Genomic DNA, 21,034 nt, shown 5'->3' on the forward strand with positions numbered 1-21,034 from the left:
AGTGTTGAAGCCCATTGATAGGCTAGAGAATAACAGTTCTAAGAGGAAAGATACATCAGGCACCAGGTGATGTGGGCAGCCCATTTCTTGCCCAGGAGTCAAATACATGTGATCAGCAGGAAAAGCAAATGTGGCATTGGGCAAGACACATCTTTTCTGGGCCTTAGTTTCCTCATCTGTAAGAGAAAAGAGTTGAACTCAAACTCTCAGATCCTTTCCAGCTTCTATGAGTGAACACTCAGAGTGAATGCATCCCTCAATTATTGGACATTTAAGGAACCTGACCACAGACCCCTATACAACTTAGTAGGTGGTCTTTGTGAATTGCTGTGGCCAGAACTAATCATCACTTGACAGCCAGCCCTCTCTCTGCACTTAAGTTACTCCTGAGATGGCGATCCATTGCTACATCCATACAGCTTGGTTGCACTGGGCTAGGCCCTGGGGAGGTGTGTGTGTGTGGGGGGGTGCCTAAAAATACAATGAATGCCTTCTAGGAGCTTGAAAAGGGAGATAAGTATGTATATAAGTATATGCAGAATAATTATAATAAATGTGTGCATTTATTCCCCAGTGTTCTCTTCTGGGCCCTCTTCTCTTTTTCTTCTATCCTCACTCAGCTCCCATAGGTTTAACAATCATCTCTATGCAGATGACTCCCTGATCCATAGGAGCCTAAAGGCAGTTAGGGAGATGTGAGGGAACCATGTACTGGGTTTGGATTCAGGAAGAGCTCAACACTTACTAAGTCACTTAATCTCTGTTTGCCTTAGTTTCCTTAACTGTAAAATGGACTAATAATAGTGCTTGCCTCAGGATTGTTTTGAGGATCAAATGGCATTTTTGTAAAGTGCTTAGCACAGTACCTGGCACATAGTAGGAGCTTAATAAATGTTTCCTTCCTTCCTTCCTTCCTTCCTTCCTTCCTTCCTTCCTTGTCCAGCCCCAGCTAGTCCCCCTCCCTTTCCTTTCCTTCTTCCCCCAGCTTCAGTCAACATGTCTAAGACAACTTGGTCCTTCCTCCTAGACCACTCCCCTCTTCCAAACTTGTCTATGTTGAAGCCACCACCATATTTCCAATGTCTCAAGTTTATATTCTTAATATTATCCTCGACTTCTCACTCTCCCCCAACCCACATGCCCAATCAGTTGCCAAATCTTGCTGTTTCTACTTTCCTCCCATCTCTTGCATCTGACTCCTTGCTATGCATACAGCTGCCATCTCAGTTCAGGCCCTCATCACCTCTTAGCTAGATTATTACAACATCTTCCCAGTTGGACTCCTTGCATCAAGTCTCTCCCTACTCCAGGTCATCCTGCTCACTGCTGCCAATATAATTTGCCCTATGTGCAGATCTGACCGTGTGGTCAGACCACTCAGCAAACTCCAGGGCCTTCTTATTGCCTCTAGAATAAACTAAAAACTCCTGTTTAGTTTTCATAGCCCTATACAACCTGGCCTCAACTTATTTTCCAGCCTTATTGCACATTAATCTCTCTTCCCACACTATGTGAAATAAGCCACATTGGCCTTCCCTCTTTTCCACACTCCTAATACTTCGTCTCCTATCTCCATGCCTTTGCTCTGGCTGTACTATGCCTGGAATGTCCTCCCTTTTAACCTCTGCTTTAATGAGTGTCTTTCTTCCTTTAAGCTGCAGCTTCGGCATCATCTTCTGCATGAAAGCCTTGCTTGATTCCCGCCCCATCCCCCAACTGCCAGTCCCCTTCCTAGCAGCCACCTTATATTTAACTACTTTACATATATAAACTTTACATTTATGCTGTATGTATTTTTCTATATACTTGTCTACCCCCATTAAAATACAAGGTCTTTGTGAGTAGGGATTTGTTTTTCATTCTTTGCACTTGCATTCCCGATGCCTAACACAGTGGTTGGCACATTGTAGGCACTTAATAATTACTGGTTGATTGATTAATTGATTGGAATATAAAGTAGGTCTATACAGAGTAGTTACCTCCTGCTGGAGGCGATGGACTGAAGATGAGGAATAGGACATGCATTGTTGGACCTGCCAATGTATGAATTTGTTTTGTTTTGATTATGCATATTTTTAACAAAGGCTTTGTTTTTCTTTTTTCCAAGGGGGATACAATGGGAGTGCAAGGAGGGGATATGAAAAGGGTAACAAAAAGGAAGGCTTCACAGGGTTGTTGTGAGGATTAAATAAGATAATATTTGTAAAATGCTCTTAACACCAAGCCTGGTGCTAGATAAATTCTTATTCCCTTCCCAGAAAGAAGCACAGACAAGCAGGACAGCTTCGAAAGCTACAGGTTGAATTTAGTTTATTTTTAAAAGAAAAGCAAGCTATGCACGATAGTCTGCAGTTTCATGTACAATCCTCTTTTTCTCTTCTAAGGATATGCAAATACTCATTCTATCTGAACATAACACATGGAATTTAAATAAGTGGAATGTAGTTGGAGAGGGAGGAGGTCCCTAGCAGTTGGTGGTGGGGGTGTGTGGAGAGGATTCATGAAAGGCTTCACATAGAAGGTTGTGTTGAAGCTGCATCTTGAAGGAAGAGAAGGATTCTATGATTTTATACAATGACTAGGAAAAAGGCGGGGGCAAGGTGACATAATGCATGCAGTCCCAGGCTTGGACTCAAGATGTCCTAGGTTCAAATTTCTCTTCTGACACATGTTAGCAGTGTGGAAAGTTCCAGCCTCTGTGGGCCTCGGGCTGCACTCTAAAATTGACCTCCTATCATAGGTTTCTGGTCATCTCCATCCTGTGAGGGAGTTCCCACATCAGGAATTCCACACACTGACAAAATCCTGGCACCTTTGAGAGATGGATAAATGCATAAAACAGGTGGGGAACCTGCGTGTGGCCTTCTAGGTCCTCAAGTGCAGCCTTTTGACTGAGTCCCAGTTTTACAGAACAAATCCTTTTATTAAGGGGATCTCTTCTGTGAAATTTGGATTCAGTCAAAGGGCCACACTTGAGGACATAGAGGGCCACATGTGGCCTCGAGGCCCCAGGTTCCCCACCCCTGGCATAGATGGTATCTTCTGTCAACTTTGCAGGGGACACAGCTAGATGCAAGGATTCAAAAGGTCCTGACGAGGGACAATCTAACAGGGATAAATGAGAAAGTCCTGCACTTGGGTTTTAAAAAATCAACCTTGCAAATACAAACTAAGAGAGACATGGTTAGCCAACAATTCCTCTGAAAAAGATCTTGGAGTTTTTGTGATCAGAAAGCTCAATATGAGACAATAGTGTGATGTGGCAGCCAAGAAAATGAATTCAGAGTATGGCTGCATTAAGAGGCCTAGTGCCATTAATGGACACTGCTGGGAAAACCAGAAAGAAGTCCTGTAGAAACAAGGCCTAGACCAGCATTGAACACCATATGCTAAGATAAGTTCCAAATAGATACATGACTTACATTTCACAAACAAATTAGAGGAGCAAATACAAAATGTTCTTTTTGGCATTCAAAGCCCTTCATAAGCTAGCCCCCACTTACCTTTCCAGTCTTTTTAATCTATGGTTATAGGGGAAGAGTTCATGATGAAACAAGGCATAGGGAGGACCACAGAAGATAAAATGGATAACTTAAAAGGCTTTTACATAGACAGAACCAATGTAGCTAAAATTAGAAGGGAAACAGTTGACTGGGGAAAATATTTGCAGCAAGTTTCTCTAACAAAAATCTCATTTTCAGTGTATACAAGGAACTGATTCAAATGTTTAAGAATCAGAGCCATGCCCCAATTTGATAAATGGTCAAAGATTATGAACACATAGCTTTCAAAGGAAGAGATCTAAGCTATCAACAGCCATAGGGAAAAAATGTTCCAAATCACTAACAATTAATGAAATTCAAATGAAAGCAACTCTGAAATTCTGCCTCACGTCCATCGAGTTGGCAAAGTCGGCAAAAAAGGAAAATGACATGTTGGAGGGGCTGTAGGAAAATAGGCACATTAATGCACTTGGCTGGTGGGGCTGTGAATTGGCCTAGCTATTTTGGAAAACAATTTGGAAAACAATATGTCTCAAAAGTTGCTAATATGTGCTCAATGACAGCACTACTAGGCCTCTACCCAAATAGATCAAAGAAAGAGGGAAAGGACCCATATGTATGCACACATTAACTCTTTGTAGTGGCAAAGAACTAGAACCTAAGGGAATGCCCATCAGTTGAGGAGTAGTTGAACAAATTATGGTATATGACTGTAATGAAATATGAGTTTGCTCCAAGAAATGATGAAAAGAATGATTTCAGAGAAACCTGGGAAGATGTGGTGAACTGTAGAGTGAAGGGAGCTGAACCAGGAGGACACTTGGTAGAAGAACAGCAACACTGTAAGCACAAATGATTTGGAAAAATTGAAGAACTCTGATCCATGCACTGACCAACTGTGATGAAGCATGCTGCCCACCTCCTGGAAGGGAAGTGGTGCACTCGAGGTACAGCATGACACATATTTTTGGACATGGCCAATGCAGTAATTTATTTTTGCTTGAATATGCATATCGATTACAAGAGTTTTACTTTTCTTTTTGTAGTGGAGTGGAGGTGAGGGGGAGAGAAAATACATTTTCCTTAATTGAAAAAAATGAATTTTTTTAAATAGATGCCTAGGACTTGGGAGGTGGTAATCCTATTGTCCTCTGCCCTAGTCCATCCATATCTAGAGTACTGGGTTCAGTTCAAGCAGCGCATCCTTCACATTTGGTGAAGGATGTAGACGTGTTGCTAATAACAGCTAATGTCTAGATAGCACTTAACCATGCCAGGTACTTTACAATTATTTACAATTTGTTTTACAATTATGATCTCATTTGTTCTCCATAACAACCCTAGGAGATAGGTGTTGATATTATCATCTTCATTTTACAGTTAAGGAACCTGAGGCAAACAGGTTAAGTGACTTACCCAGGATCACACAGCTAATTAATGTCTGAGGCTGGATTTGAGTTCAGGCCTTCCTGACTCTAGGCCTGGAGCTCTGTCCATTGTGCCACCTAGCTGCCTCCTAAGGATCGGCTGAAGGAAATAGGGATGTTTAGTTTGGAGAAAAGAAGACTGAGGAGGAGTGGGCCTAGCTTCAAAATATTTGAAGGGGAGGCAGCTAGGTGGTGCAGTGGATAGAGCACCAGCCCTGAAGTCAGGAGGACCTGAGTTCAAATCCGGCCTCAGACACTTGACACTAGCTATGTGACCCTGGGCAAGTCACTTAACCCCATTGCCTTGCGCAAAAAAAAGCAAAATATTTGAAAGGCTATCACACAGAAGAGGGATCTGGCCTGTTCTGCTTGGCCCCACAGAGCAGGGTAAAGGACAATGGGGCTTTTTCCCTTTGTATCTCCAGGGCCTGGCACACAGTAAACACTTAATAAATGCTTCTTTACTTACAGTTTGAGCCATCCAGAAGCTAACGAGGGGCACTCCAAGCACAGCCTGGATGACCCATTGTCCATTATGTTGTTGAGAGGATTCTCACTCAGATAAGGGCTGGATTAAGTGGCCTCTGAGCTTCCTTCCATCCCTGAAGTTGTGTGGTACCTGCTGACGTGGCATAGAGAATCTGGGAACTGAGACACTAAAAAGGATCCCAGCCTCTGCTTCTGACTGAATGCAGCATTTGATACTCACAGCAGGAACCCTGTTTCACCTGTGGCCTTGCAAAGCCCCTTTGTGGGCTTCTCTGGTTTCAAAAAACTGTAGAGTAATATTCATGTCTAACCTTTATGTGAAACCTCTGCAGAGTCATGCTGTCTGCACAGGCTTAGAGCTGTTGCTTCTCTGGATGTTTGGGGCAGAATGCATGGAACATTCATGGATTTTTAAGCCTCTGCTGCAAAGAACAAAACAATTTGCTTGCTTGCTCTCTATCCATTTGTGCAACCCTTCTAATTTGATGTTTGAAATTATAGTTAATGCTCTAAGAAGTGGTGATTAACATTTGCCTCTTAAAACTACTTGAGGAAATTAAACCTCAGACTAATTTTATTGACAAGCTTTAGCCCAGATGTTGCAGGTTTCCAGTGGACTCTTGGTGGTGAACCACAAATGGAAATGTTTCAGGTTCTAGTGTTCAGCAGCTACCTGGCTACTTCTGCAGTAGCATTACTTACTCAGAAAGCAAGGGAGGCAAAGAAAATATACCAGTTCCTTTGTCTATAGCACCTTAAGGTTCTCCTCGTGCCCACGACAACCCTGTGAGACAGGCAGGCAGTTCAGTCCTTTCAGTTATGTCTGACTCACTGTGACCCCATTTGGGGTTTTCTTGGAAAAGATCATGGTGTGGTTTGCCATTTCCTTCTCCAGCTCATTTGACAGATGAGGAAACTGAGGCAAATAGGGTGAAGTGACTTGCCCAGGGTCACACAGCTAGTAAATGTCTGAGGCCAGATTTGAACTCAGGAAGATGAGTCCTTCTGACTCCAGGCCCAGCACTCAATCCATTGTAGCGCCACCTAGCTGCCCTGAGGCAGGTAGTAGAAGGAGCATTGTCTCAGAAAAGCAGAACTTGTGAGTTGGAAGGGACCCCAAGGGCCATCGAGTTCAGCCCATGCCTGAGCTGAAAGGGAATTGCCACTATAGTAAACTCAAGTGCCCATCCACCCTCTGCTTGAGGGAGAGCCCGCCACCCCCCCAGGCAGCCCCTTCTTTTTTTGGACACAAGGACATTTTTCTTGTATGGAGTCTGGATTGGCCCCTTTTGCACCTTCCATTCATTGCTCTTTGGGTCCAAACAAAGTCAAAACTCTCTTCTACGTGACAGCCCTTCACATACTTGAAAAGAGCTTTCCTATCCCCCCTCCTGACCCCAACCCCCAAGTCTTCTCACCCCCAGGTCTTTCAGCCTATCCTTGCAGGAGCTGGGCTCATGACCCTTCACCATAATGGCTGCCCTTCTCTGGAAGCTCTCCAGCTTATCAGTGTCCTCTTTCAACTGTGGCACCCAGACCTGAGTGCAAGATTTTAGATGTGGTCTGAGGAGAGCCAAGGACAGAGGGACCACTACCACCTCCTTAGTCTTGGAAGCTCAGCTTCTCTGAATGCAGCCCAAGGTCACGTTTGCTTTTTCTGTCTGTGACATCCCATTGTTGACTCTCATCTTGAGCTTGCAGTCCAGATCATTTTCTGACAAATTGGGCCTCTCCCATCCTGTCCTTGGGAAGTTGATTTTTTGATCCCAAATGCAAGGCTTTACATCTGTCCCTAGTGAACTGCATCTTCTTCAATTCAGCCCAGTATTGTAGCCTCTCAAGATCTTTGTGGACCCTGACCCTGCCATCCTGTGTGTTAGGTATCCCTACCAGCTTTGTGTCATATGTAAATTTGACAGGCATGTCATCCTAGCCTTTATCTAAGTCACTGACAGCAAATGTTCGGCAGCACTGGGCCAAGCACAGATCCCTGGGGCACTCCACTGGAGACTTCCTCCCAAGTTGACGTCAAACTGTTAACGATTACTCTCTTTTCAACAGTATATTCAACCATCCAAGCATATAATTATATAGTTCAGATCTCTCCAGCTGTTCCATGAGGTACTTTATGAAATGAATTGCTGAAGTCTAGGTAAACTATATCTACAGCATTTCTCTGATGTACTAGTTTAATAACTCCATCCAAAAAAAGAAATAAGGTTAGGCTGGCGTGACCTGCCCTTGGTGACACCTTTGTAATCACTGCTTCCTTTCCAATAACATCTCTTTATTGATCCCTTCTCAAATTTCCCCTGGAATCAAAAGCAAGCTCACAGGCTTAGAGTTGACAGACTTGCTTCCCTTTTTAGAAAATCATTTGCCCTTCTCTGATCTCATGACACCTCTCCCCTGAACTTTCAGATAGCATTGACAGGGGCTTAGCAATCATATCTGTGCATTTGTTCCCTATCTGAGCATGCTGTTCTCCCCTTCTGGGCCAGGAAACTTGAATTTACCAAGGGTAACCAGGTACTCTCACTATCTCCTTACTTGTCCCTGTTAACCACTTTTGCTCTATCATTTCCAGGCTTTCAAGGCTTTGGCAAAAAAATAATCTAGGCCTGTGATTTCATAAAACATTGAACAGTTTTATTTATATACAAAAAGGACTAGACTGCAAGCACATAAAGAATAAAGAGAAGCCCCCGGCCCCTCCAGGGAAACACCTTCCTTCTCCCAGCTACCCAGTCCTCACGGCTTATAGTCAGAGAGGTGCTGGCAAATGTTTAATAAGTGCATCTCTGAAAATCATGACACATTTTAAAAGTTTAATCTGCATTACTAACATTTTCTTCATTACTTTCTTAAATCTAGACCATCAAGGAAACAAATCAAGTCCTGATTTGTGGTGGTTGCTGATTTATTCGGTGTAAATGATCACCCTGGAAATTTAGAAATTGGCTCTTATGAGCCAGTTTGAGCTGGCTCCAGCATACCCCTGCTTCTGGTACTGAGCTAGGTGGGGGAGGGGGCCAGCACTGGGGGGAGTTGCCGAAGGATGCCTCTCCAGATCAATGCCCCTCCCTAAAGCTCCCTGTGTCTGCCCCACATTTTGTTCTTTCTCTGGGATCTCTCCCTCTAGAGGCCGCTACCTATCTGTTGTGACTGTCATTTGCTCCTGACAAATGTTATGGTGCCTCTTGATTCTAGCTTTCTTCTAGTAAATTGTGCTAGTTTCCTTTTCTCTAAGGAATTAGCTCTTGGGCAGCCAGTGCCAAGGAATGATAACCCTGCCCAAGAGCCGTAGCCAACGGCGTTATGCTCTTTCATGCCTCTGGGTCCAGAATGGCCACAGTCTTTGGAAACCTGTTGTTTTACAACTGGGTCCCACAGCTTCATGTGAAACACAGTGGGTCTCTTAATGTGAACATAATTAACCTCTGAATAGATTAAATCCCTCCTGTTTACCTTCCTCCTCCAGGGTCTGTGTGCCCCACCTCCTGCCCCCAACAGTCCATGCCACTGAGTCTTTTGGGGTTTGAAGAAGCCCTCTCTCTCTTCTCTCTCTCTCTCTCTCTCTCTCTCTCTCTCTCTCTCTCTCTCTCTCTCTCTCTCTCTCTCTGTGTCCATTTAGCTTTTCCATCTTTGTTCTTTCTCCAGAGCAGCTGGGGAAGGGTATGCGAATCATCCCAGTTTAATTTTCAAAGATTTCGAGAAGAGAGTAAGGAGGGGAGATATCAGCAGCTGGTCCCAGGAACTCAGAGGAAGAGGAGCTTTGGGCCTTTCCTGCTGAGTATTGGTGTGGGATCTGGCTGGCTGTCAATTTGTGATGATTCAAGTTAGTAAGTGTTTACTATGTTCAAGGACCAAGGCTTATGTTTCCAAGATGACACCTACTCATTTGCAGGTTATTTGGTGCTTTGCCTACATATTCTTCCTTTAACATCAAAATGCATGGCAGCCTCAACCTTTGCCCCCTTCCTCTGCTTTGTCAGATTGGGCTGGCCCAGGCTGGAGAAAGAATGGTTGGGTTTTGAGGAATATCCTTATGAGATTTCAGATGGCTGTCTTGCAGTGAGAAATAGATATTGTCCAGGGCACAGAGAACCCCCCATCTGCTCCTTCTCCTCCCCTTTATCCCCCTCTTGTTATTCCTCCTCTCCATGCCCTTCATGCTTCTCCTCTTCATCCAACTTTTCTCTTCATACTTTTTTCTTTTTAAAAAAAGTTTTACTGATATTTTTTCTTAATTCATCCCTTTTCGATTTCCCGTAACCCTTCTCTCACAAAACTCTGTCTTTAGAATAAGCAAAGAGTTAAGCAAAACAAACTACCCTCACAACTATGTCTGATGGTGCATATAGCAGTCTGTACCAGCGGTCCTCTAGCTCTCTGAGAGTAAAGAAATGTGCTTCATCATCTGGAATGAAGATTGTTGTTGTTTTTGAGGCGTTTTCAGTCGTGCCCACGACACCCCTGTGAGACAGGCAGGCAGTTCAGTCCTTTCAGTTATGTCTGACTCACTGTGACCCCATTTGGGGTTTTCTTGGCAAAGATCCTGGAGTGGTCTGCCATTGCCTTCTCCAGCTCATTTTACAGATGAGGAAACTGAGGCAAACAGGGTGAAGTGACTTGCCCAGTGCCACACAGCTACTAAGTGTTTGAGGTCAGATTTGGACTCAGGAAGATGAATCTTCCTGACTTCAGGCCCAGCACTCTGTCCACTGCAGCACCACCTAGCTGCTCTCCTGGAATCAAGATTGTTCAATTGTGATTTTTTTGTGTTAATAAAATAACGATAATGGCTAGTTTATGTTGTGCTTTACATATATTGGGTCCTCAACAGCTCTGGTGCCATTATTATCTCTAAAGTGACTTTGACTTGCTCAGAGTCACGCAACCAATACATGTCAAAGGCAAGATTTGAACTTTATCCACTAACACCGAACCACCTCTATGTGTTGTTTTTGTTTAAATTATTGAGGCTATTGTGTGTGTGTGTGTATATATATAGTGTATATATGTGTGTATTGTCTATAGGTGGTGTCTCCTCCTCTTAGAGTGCAAGCTCCTTGAAGGCAGAAACTTTCTTGCTTTTGTTTGTGTCTCCCCAGTCTATAGTACAGTGCTTGGCACATTTCATTATTCTCTTGATTCTTCTGTCTTTTCTTCATCAGTTCATACGAGCCTTCCCATGTTTCACTGAGTATTAATTATGTCTTACATTTATGTATCACAGTTAGTCCATCCATTCCCCAGTCAATGGGCGCTCCCCTTGTTTCCAATTTTTTGGTAGCCCAAAAGTGCTGCTGTGAATATTTTGGTATATAGGGGACCTTTATTTTTTGTTTTGTTTTTGTTTTGATTTTACCTCCCTAGGATACACGTCCAGAAGGGAGATCACTGGTTCAAAGGATAGGAAACATTTTGTAACTATTCTCAAATAATTGCCAGATTGCTTGCCAGAAGTGTTGGACCAATTCACAGCTATGCCAGCAGTGTATTAGAATGTCTGTTTTCCCACAGACCCTCCAGCATTGACTGTTTCTATCTTTGCCAATTTGATGGGTGAGAGGGAAAACCTCAGAAGTTTGTATTTTCTATTTCTTTTATTATTAGCTATTTAGGACATTTTTTCATATAATTATAGACAGTTTATAGAGCTTATTTTTGGTTTCAAAGTTTGTTTATTGATGCCTTTTGTTTTTACATCACATTCATTTCTTTTTTAAAAAGTTATCCTCAACCTAATGAGCACTAAAAAAAAAGAATATTTCTAAATATAAAACAAAACAGAGAAAGAGGGTTATTTGTTAAACTACAAATCCCTATCATATATGGTTTACTTAAATATTCATGTGTGTGTGTGTGTGTGTGTGTGTGTGTGTGTGTGTGTGTGTGTGTGTATGTGTGTGTATTAGATTTGGCATGTTACTTTCAGAGCTGTCCTGCTTGCCTGTTTCCTTCTGAATTTCTGTTCTCATCTGTGCATTTAAAAAATTACTTCAATGACTCTCCTTTCTCCTCCTCCTCTTCTTCCTCCTCCTCTTACTTCTCTTTCTCCTTTTTCTTCCTTTCTTTTCCTTCCTTTTTCTCAACACCACCAATATCCTTCCCCCAATAAAAAAAGAAAAACACAATCCTCATAATAAATAAGCTTAAAACATTTTCCATGTGGACAAATGTATGTCTCAGCACCTGGAGGTCATCACTCCTCTATCAAGAAGCAAGCAGCATGCTTCATATCAGTATTCCAGAGTATCATGTTCATCTCTTGCTCTCTCTCTCTCTCTCTCTCTTTTTTTTTTAAGGCAATCGGGGTTAAGTGATTTACCCAAGGTCACACAGCTAGTAAGTGTCCAAGGCCAGATTTGAACTTAAGTCCTCCTGACTCTAGGGCAGCTACTCTATCCACTGCCGCTTAGCTGCCCCCTATCACATTCATTTCTAAATATATTCTCTCTCCTCTCCATTACCTAGCAAGTCTTCCCTTTTAACAAAGATTTCAAATAAAAACTAAGTGGGGGTGGGGGGGGGTGGGGACCCAGTTCAACAACAACCAATACATTGGACATGTCTAACAGTATATAGAAAATTACACGTGTGTGGTCCTTGGCCTTCATGATGAAGGAAGAGAGGTATCTTTTTTTTTAACTTTTCTCTAGGTCCAAGCTCAGTTACTACAATTACACTGCGTTCATTTCTCTTTTATTATTTCTTACATTTATATTCTCTTGATCATGGCATAGATTGCTTTTCTTGTTCTGTTCATCTTACTCGGTATCAGTTCATATAAATCTTCCCATATTTGTCTTCATATTTGTAAGTTTAAAAAAAAATTCCGTTATATTTAGGCACTAAAATTTGTTTTGCTGTTCCCCAATCGATGGGAATCTATTTGTTTCTAGTTCTTTGCTACCACGAAAAAAATGCTGTTATAAATATGTATGTTGATATATGTGGGACCTTTCTGTCTTTGACCTGCTTGGGTTATATGCCTAGCAATGGGATCTCTACGTAAAAAGATACAGATAATTTAATCACTTTTTTTTTATTTTTTGGTGAAGCAGTCGGGATTAAGTGAGTTGCCCAGGGTCACACAGCTTAATTTAATCACTTTTTTAAAAAAAACACCATATTTCCTAATTGTTTTCCAGAATAGTGATGGTATTATATCTCTACCAATAGTCTATTAGTGTGTCTGTCTTTCTGCAGTGCCTCCACCATTGACTATTTTCATTTTTTGTCATCTTTGCCAATTCACTGAGTGTGAGGTAAAACCTTGGAAATGTTGATTTGTATTTCTTTTATTGTTAATTATTTGGAGCAATCTTTCATTTGATTGTTTATAGTTCATAATAATTCTCTTAAGACTATTGGTTACTTATCCATTGGGGAATGAACCTTAGTCTAGGAGTTCGGTTCAATTTCCTAAACATTGGATTTCAGATTTTATCAGATGTTTGATGCAAAGATTTTTCTTTTCCCCACTCAAAGGTTTCTCTTTTTATTCTAGCCACACTCATTTTGTACATCGAGTTCTTATTTTTATATAACTCAAATCGGCTATTTTGTCCTTTGTGATCCCTTGTATCCCTTGTTTGATTACGAATTTCCCGCCTTGCAAAAGTTATGAAAGATACCTCCTTCCACACTCCTCTATTTGTTTTTTATCATGTGACCTTTTATACTTGAGTTGTATAACCATTTGGAGTTTATTGTGGTACATAGTGTTAGGATGTTGGTCTAAATCTATTTTCAGCCATGCTGTATTTCCGTTTCCCTATCAGTAATTATTAAATAGGGAGACCTTCCTCCAGTAATTTGTGTTCTTGGGCTTATCAAACACTAGACTATTGTCTTTAATTGTTTCTGCATTTTGCTTGTCTATTTTTTAATGAGTACAAAATAGTTTTGACAACTACTGGTTTATATTATAGCTTGAGGTCTGGTAATGTTAGGCCCCTTTCATTCTTGCTTTTTTTTTTCATTATTTCCCTCAAAGTTCTTGACCTTTTGTTCCTTCAAATGAATTCTGTTATTATTTTGTCTAATTCTACAAAGCTGCCTGTGGTCATTTTATTAATATAGCCCTGAATCTGTAAGTTCATTTAAAGAGTAACAGCATTTTCATTAAGTTGGTGTCACAGAACCATAAGCAACCAATCTCTGTTTCCAACTCTTCCAGTCTTTATTTCTGTAAAGAGGGTTTGTTTTTTGTTTATTTGTTTTTGTAGTCCTCTGGCTTAGTAGGTTAACGCCCAAAGGTTTTATGCCTTTTTTTAATGGAATGGAATTTGTCTTTCTATCTCTTTGTCCTGGGTTTTGTCAATAATATACAGAGAGGTCAATGATTTCTGGGAGTTTGTTTTGTATCCTGATACTTTGTTTTGATTCTTTTTTTTTTCCATCGAATCTTGGGGATTCTCTAAGTGAATCAACATATTGTCTACGAATAGAGGTATTTTACCTCCTTCTTGACTATGTCTGTTCCCCAGATTTTAAAAAATTTAATGACTACAATTAGCATTTCTAATGCTATATCAAATAATAGTGGAAATAGTGGGCACCATTCTCTTGCCCCATTCTTTATAAGGAAACTTTTCGGGATTTCAAATTACATTTTACATTACATTTTATAAATTATCCTAGCTTTGCATTCTATGGAGATTTGGTTAATCATATCAAGGTTCATTCCTTTTGTTCATATGCTCTTAGTGTTTTTGACATAAAGGGGTGCTGTATGTGGCAAAGCTTTTTGGTGTAATCATGAGGTTTTTTAAACTATTTTAATTAATATTACTTGTTATATTTGTAGTTTTCCTAACATTGAGCCGTACCTGCATTCCTGGTATAACTTAATGTAAACATAGTGAAGAATTTCAAAAATATATTGTGATAGTCTCTTTGGTAATATTCTGTTTATTATTTTTGCATCAACATTCATTAGTGATGTGGGATACAATTATTTCCCCTCTGCTTTCTCTCTTCTGGTTTGAATATCTAGCGCATATTTGTCTCAGAGGAAGTGTTTGGTAAGGTGGATTCTCTATTTTTGTGAAGTTTATATAGAATAGGAGTTAATTGTTCTTTAAATGTTTTATAGAATTCACTTGCTAATCCATCTGGACCTGATTTTTTCTTTCTTTTCTTGGAGAGTTCATTTATGGCTTGGTTAATTTCTCTTTCTGAAATCAGGTTGATTAGATTTTCTATTTTCTGTTCTGTTAACCTGGGTATTTTATACAGATTGTCTCAAAAGTCTGAATGTAGTTTTGAGCTTTAATCCACATCTTTAATAGCTTAAAACTCCACTGACTTTTGGGATGCCCCATATTTTTGTAAATATTCATCTCTTTCACATAAGTTTGCAGTTTTCTTGGCATGTAATTGGGTATAATAGTTTCTGATAATTTTCTTTCCTCTCCATTCATTATGAATTCTTACTCTAACTTTTGATTTCAATTATTTGGCTTTTCTCTCTCTCTCTTTTTTAGAGAGGTAATATAGTATAGTAGATTGAGAACCGCCAGGAAGAACTGGGTTCAGATCTTGTTTCTGATCCACACTGACTGTGTGACCCGGGGTAAGTGACAATCTCTTTGCAAGGGTGGGGAACCTGTGGCCTCGAGGCCACATGTGGCCCTCTAGGTCCTCAAGTGTGGCTCTTTGTCTGAATCCAAACTGCACAGACAAATCCTCTTAATAAAAGAATTTGTTCTGTAAAACTTGGACTCAGTCAAAAGTCTGCACCTGAAGACCTAAAAGGCCACATGTGGCCCACCCTTGTCTTAGTGTTTGAGAGCAATTGACCCATATTGCTATCGATAGGGTGTATCCTTACCTGGGAGTCCCCTATTCCAGTGAAATCACAGGTTCAATCCCTTTTCCACTCTCTATTTTGTTTTTCTCAAATTAAGTAATGGTTTGTTTACTTTGTTTGTCCTTTAAAAAAAAAATAGCTCTTCTAATTAGCATGTCAATATCTTTTTTTTTTCCGTTTTGTTTTCTCTCTTTTTTAAGGTCTTCTATATACGGGCTTGTTTTAGGATGATTCATTTGGTGGTTCTCTAGGGGTTTTTTTGTTGCCTCTTCACTTCCTTGCTTGTCCCTTTCTGCCTTTTGCCCAAGCCTGGGCTCTGTGTAAGGAGTAAGAACCTGGTGGTTCAGCTCTACTTTGGTTTTTTGTTTTACCTCTTTGGAGGGATTAAACGCCTGAGCTCACCCTGGGCCCAGATCAATAGTGTAAGGGCTTCCTCAGATGCACCCCACAAATTGTAGCATGTTGTCAAAACGAAAAACGTTAAATGAAAACCCCAAGATCTTTTTCAAATTGACTTCTGCTTAGCCAGGACTCCCCCCATCTTTTACTTGTGAAATTGATTTTTTGGAACCCAAGTTTAAGACTTTATATTTCACATGAGCCAATTTTATCTTGTTAGATTTTGTTCAACATCACAGCTTGTCTAGGTGTTTTTGTATCCTTACTTTGGTTTTCAGTGTATTGATAATCTCTCCCAGCTGTGTGTCATCTCCAAGTTGATAAACATGATCTAACTCACTGATAAAAATGTTAATTAGCACAGGGCCAAATAGAGATCCCTGGGACACATCTGTGCAAACGTGGGACCATTAATGATTACTCTCTGGATCTGGCTATTCAACCAGTCCCAGACTGTCAGATATGGAACTATCTAGCTCCCACCTCACCAAATGCCTTCATCAGTCACTGGTAGCAAGCAAAGCTTCTCCTCCACCGTGTTCCAAGCGGAACACTTCTGCCCCTCATTAGGGAAGGCTAAGAGTTGTCAACATGGGGAGGAGGCTGGTAGGGGACTAGGGGAGAGACTGAGGAAATGAGCAAGCAAAGAAAAAACTCTTAGTATCACCTCCCAAAGTAGCCTATTGTATTTTGAAAAACAAAACAAAACACCAATTGGTCATAATGATGATTAACTGTGAAAGACTTGGCTTTTCTGATCAACACAATCCAAGACAATTCAGAAGAATTCATGATGAAAAAATGCTATCCACCTCCAGAGAGAGAACTGATGAACTCTGAATGCAGACTGATGTATAATTTTCTCACTTTCTTTATATTTCTTGCTTTTTTTCTGAAATATGGCTAATGTGGAAATGTTTCAAATGATTTCACATATATAATTGATATCATAGTGCATGCCTTCTTGGTGGGTGGGGGAAGAAGGGTGGGAGGGAGGGAGAGGATTTGGAACTCAAAAATTAAAAAGAAAAGAATGTTAAACATAAAAAAGTTTAAAAAAGAAAAAAAATAAGGCTAAATGAAATAAAAATTCTATGCAAATAAAAAGAATACCAGATATTGAAAGTGTTTTTCTTTTGTCTCAAGCCTAGATTTGCCTTAAGTAGTCCCTCCTCCCCTCACCACAATTACTCCTAGTTCTGCTGTCTGGGGCCAAATGTGTCCAATCCTTCTCTTACCATGGAGCCGGGGGTCACTTCTGATTCTGGTGGGTTCGAAGAAGGCCACAGAGTAACAAAGAGGATGGGGACAACTGGGCCTCATTTTAGAACTAGGGAAATTGAGGCCTGAAGAGGAGAAGAGACTTGGCTAAAGGGACACTGGAGGAAGTAGATCCAGGATTCTTTTGATTTCAGAAAGTGTTCTTGCTACGACATCATACGACCTCCATTTGATTTCCCCAGCTCTGCCATTCTCAGTTCCAAGGGTCCTACTAGCTCTAGCATCATTTGTTCCAACATCCCACCCAGCTCTGGTGTTCTATGTTTCAAAGTCCCATTTAGCTCTGACATTGTCTGCTCTAACATCATTTCCAACTCTGCCATTCCAATACTTCTAGACCCCTTCCAGCTCTGGCATGCTTTATTCTAAGCTACCTCTCAGCTCTAACTCCATCTATTCCAAGAGTTCACCTTACTGAAAACTAAGTAGGACCATTTTTCCAACATCAGCCAGATGGACTGACTCTTAAGTTGTGTTCCTATCTAAAATGAGTTGAAAGCTCTTGCACAATTAGATGAGGAAGTAAATGTGTTCAAAAATAATATCAGGACAAATTGACCAGGCTTTGTACCTCTCATAGCTCCACTCATGTTCTTCCTCATATTATAGGTATTTGTGTACTAGATCTCTCCCTGGCCAGAGTATTCTTCTGCTGAGAAAAGACTTCTCTCTACTGCACCTTAGAAGGCTGCCCCAACCCCCTCTGCCCAACACCTAGCCTAGGGTCTTAGAGTAGATCTGCCATAAATGTTTGAGTGAATATCTTCATTTATTAGCATTCAGTCTTGTACTTTCAGGGAAGGGCGAACAGCTACACACCTGCAAGAGAAGAAATTGGGTCTATTAGTCTGTGAGTCAGCAGCTAACATCCATGGTAACCCTCAATGGCCAACCGACCTTCTCATCCGCACCTTAAAAGCTGTTTTCAGTAATAACAATGATCTAAAGCCATTTGGAGAGTTAGGAAATAACAGCCTGGTAAAAAGCAGACAAAGTTCTGCATAATGAGAAAGCGAAGACAACATCTTGGCCACTCAAGGGAAATACCTTGCAGGAGGATAAGTACAGAGAGGGCGGGTGTGCGGGAGAGGGGGACAGGAATCGGCATTAGAGAAATTGGAAATTCCCAAAGGGATCCTTATGCTTTCAATATGCACTGACTTTTTTAAGTGATGGGGAATAGAGACCAGACTTGTGATTTCTTTGGTAAAGGGGATTCCTCTAACAGTACAATTCACTAACCTTTTCTACGACTTAGAATCTTAGGGAGTTAATTATCTGGGGCACCAACAGGTTGAGTGACTTGCTCACGGTTACAAGCCTACAGCATGGCAGAAATAGGATTTTTTGGAGACCATCCCTACAATCCCCATGTCCTTCTCCCTTTCCTAACAACTCAAACATCCTTTAAATGACTAAGTTTAAAAACCCTGGGTCAATGAACTTCTTTAGATGAAACCAAGAGCTTGAAGGCTGGAGGTCTTCAAGAGGAGGCTGGAGTGTTGCTTCCCATCAGTCATGTATGTAACAAACTGCCAACATCATGATTCTACCAAGGCTGCAGCATGGTGAGCCCCTGCCCACTGAATCTCCTCCCTCTATAACTGTCAGCATTTATCACATGACCTTGGAACAATGAGAAGAAGAGCAATTTACCTAAAATGAAAAGCAGTGTAATATCAAGAAAGCATCAAAGAGCAAATAGCAGAAAATAAATTGAATGTGGCCACCTGTTCCAAGCCATTTCCTCCTCCTGCCTCTGGGCCCATGGGTACCTAGGGCCATGAGTCCTTTCCTTCCTTCCACTTCCCAGGCTATCTTACCACACTGCACTGGGAGCTAGGGAGCAGACAGGGTGGAAACCTGGCCCAGAAGATGAGAACAAAGGGCTCTGGGGCTTCAGTGCTTGGCCTGTTCTTTGCCAATGGGTGGAGCTTGCAGACTCAGTGTCTCTGATGAAGTGCAAGGTCTCCAGTGCAAGCACATGAAGGCCTACAGGCTAGAGTCAACCAGTATATAGTTTGCAATCATGTTACTGAATCAGCCCTCAAATCCATCGTTAACAGGAATGGGAAAAGACCAATAATTCCAACTCCCTGGCAGTTTGGGGCATGGATTGTAGAGTGCCCTATCTTGACAGCCATTCATGTTTTTTCCACTTGTCTCTTCTTTTCCTGCTCTGCCTTAACCAGGGGGTTTCTTCTCCATTTTTGCACATTAGTTTGTCCAAGCCAAGTGGACCAATCATGACCCGTGGTCATGAAAGCTGGTTTGGAATCAATCCATCAACAAGCATTTATTAAGTGTCTACTATATGCCAGGCGCTGGGAGCCATATCTGCTCAGATTTCTCAATTAAGAATAATGTGGTCTAAAGGAAGAAGGTTTGGGATTTTTTTTTTTTTGCTATGGCTACCAAGAAAGTTTCTATTAAAAGTTAGATTGCCACTTCCATGATCCCTAAATCCAGGTGTGTGACTCCCAGCAGTTGCCTGATATGACTTCCCTGCAAACACTGAAAATAAACATAGTGTTGCAACTTTCTGATCTGTAATTTGAGCTAAGTGGACCTACAGTGTCAGAGAGCGTAGATAATGATTGATGAGCGAAAATGCCAATTTGTTTCCTACTGTGGAGTTTGGTTCACTACAGTCAATTCCCCAAAGTCTGTTCATTTCTGGGGGCATGGAGAGAATCAAGCTTCTGCATCTGAATCCCAGGCATAGACCTCAAAAGGTGTGGCCTGAGCAACCAGCCTGATTTTTTCTTGAACAGGCCTTGGTCACAGCAGAGGGGACCCTCGAGATTGAATCTAACCACATGTATTACCAAACTTTTCTGAAGGGGGTATGTGATTTATTACAAAGGGACGGCTCGATGGAGAAGGGAGGAGGCAGGGGCAAATTCAGAAAGGAAGATCAAGTAAAAAGGAAAGGGATCAGTGAAATTTTTTCAAGAAAGAGACAAAAATTTTAAATGATTATTGTTTCACATTTGAAGTATTTAGAAACTATAGCTCCCATTCCATGATGACAGCTTTGAGTTTTCCATCTTTTGTGTGTGTGTGTGTGTGTGTTTGGTGAGGCAATTGGGGTTCAGTGACTTGCCCAGAGTCACACAGCTAGTGAGCATTATGTGTGTGAGTCCAGATTTGAACTCAGTGCTCTATCCACTGTGCCACCTACCTGCCCCTAAATATTTTGGTCTGTTTTGTTTTTGGCCTCATTGGAGTATATACCTAGCTATGGTATCTCTGGGTTAAAGTGACATTTTAGTTATTATTATTATTATTATTATTATTATTATTGGTGAGGCAATCGGGGTTAAGTGCCTTGCCCAGGGTCACACAGCTAGCGAGTATCCTATGTCTGAGGCTGAATTTGAACTCAGGTCCTCTGACTCCAGGGCTGGTGCTCTATCCACTCCACCACCTAGCTGCCCCAAACTTTCCCATCTTTTAAATTCAGTGTTTTTGTATTTCCATTCTATAGGTGAGTAAATGAAGGCAGTTTCCCCATTTGAAATACTCCAATGGAGCTGTGAGCTTTTGTTGGAAATTTCCTCCAAGAATGGAGATTGTAGCCATTGGAAAATAGGAGCATAGATTTAGAGCTGAATGGAAGGGGTTAGGGAAGCCTAACCCCCTCCATTTCGCAGATGAGGAAACTAAGGCAAATCATGCCTTAACCAGGTTCACACATTTAGGAAGTGTCTGAGGCAGGATTCAAACTCAATCTCCCTGACTCTAGCTCCAGCGCTCTATCTATTATGTCACCAGGGTGCCAATAAAAGCTGAGCCTGATCATCCTGGGAGGGTTTTGCCCATGTCCTCTTATAAGTTTGCCAGAGTCTACGCAAGGTGCTGGAAGCCTTCCTCATTTTCTCCTGACATCTTGAGAATATCAATACAGGTAGAACGTGGGTATTGAAGACATGGGCCTTTGTTTCCATGAGAAATGGGGTCATTTAGGGAACTCCGCAATATCTCCAATGCAATCAGCCCCACTCTCTTCCTCCTGTTATCTCTAGGCCCACTTTATCCATTTGTGCTTTCTGTCCCAGATATTCATATGAATAGACAAGTTCTAAATGGTGCCCATGAGAATTCATGTT

The sequence above is a fragment of the Phascolarctos cinereus genome, unplaced genomic scaffold, assembly GCF_003287225.1.
Source record: "Phascolarctos cinereus isolate Bilbo 61053 unplaced genomic scaffold, phaCin_HiC Scaffold_8;HRSCAF=390, whole genome shotgun sequence".
Taxonomy (NCBI): domain Eukaryota; kingdom Metazoa; phylum Chordata; class Mammalia; order Diprotodontia; family Phascolarctidae; genus Phascolarctos; species Phascolarctos cinereus.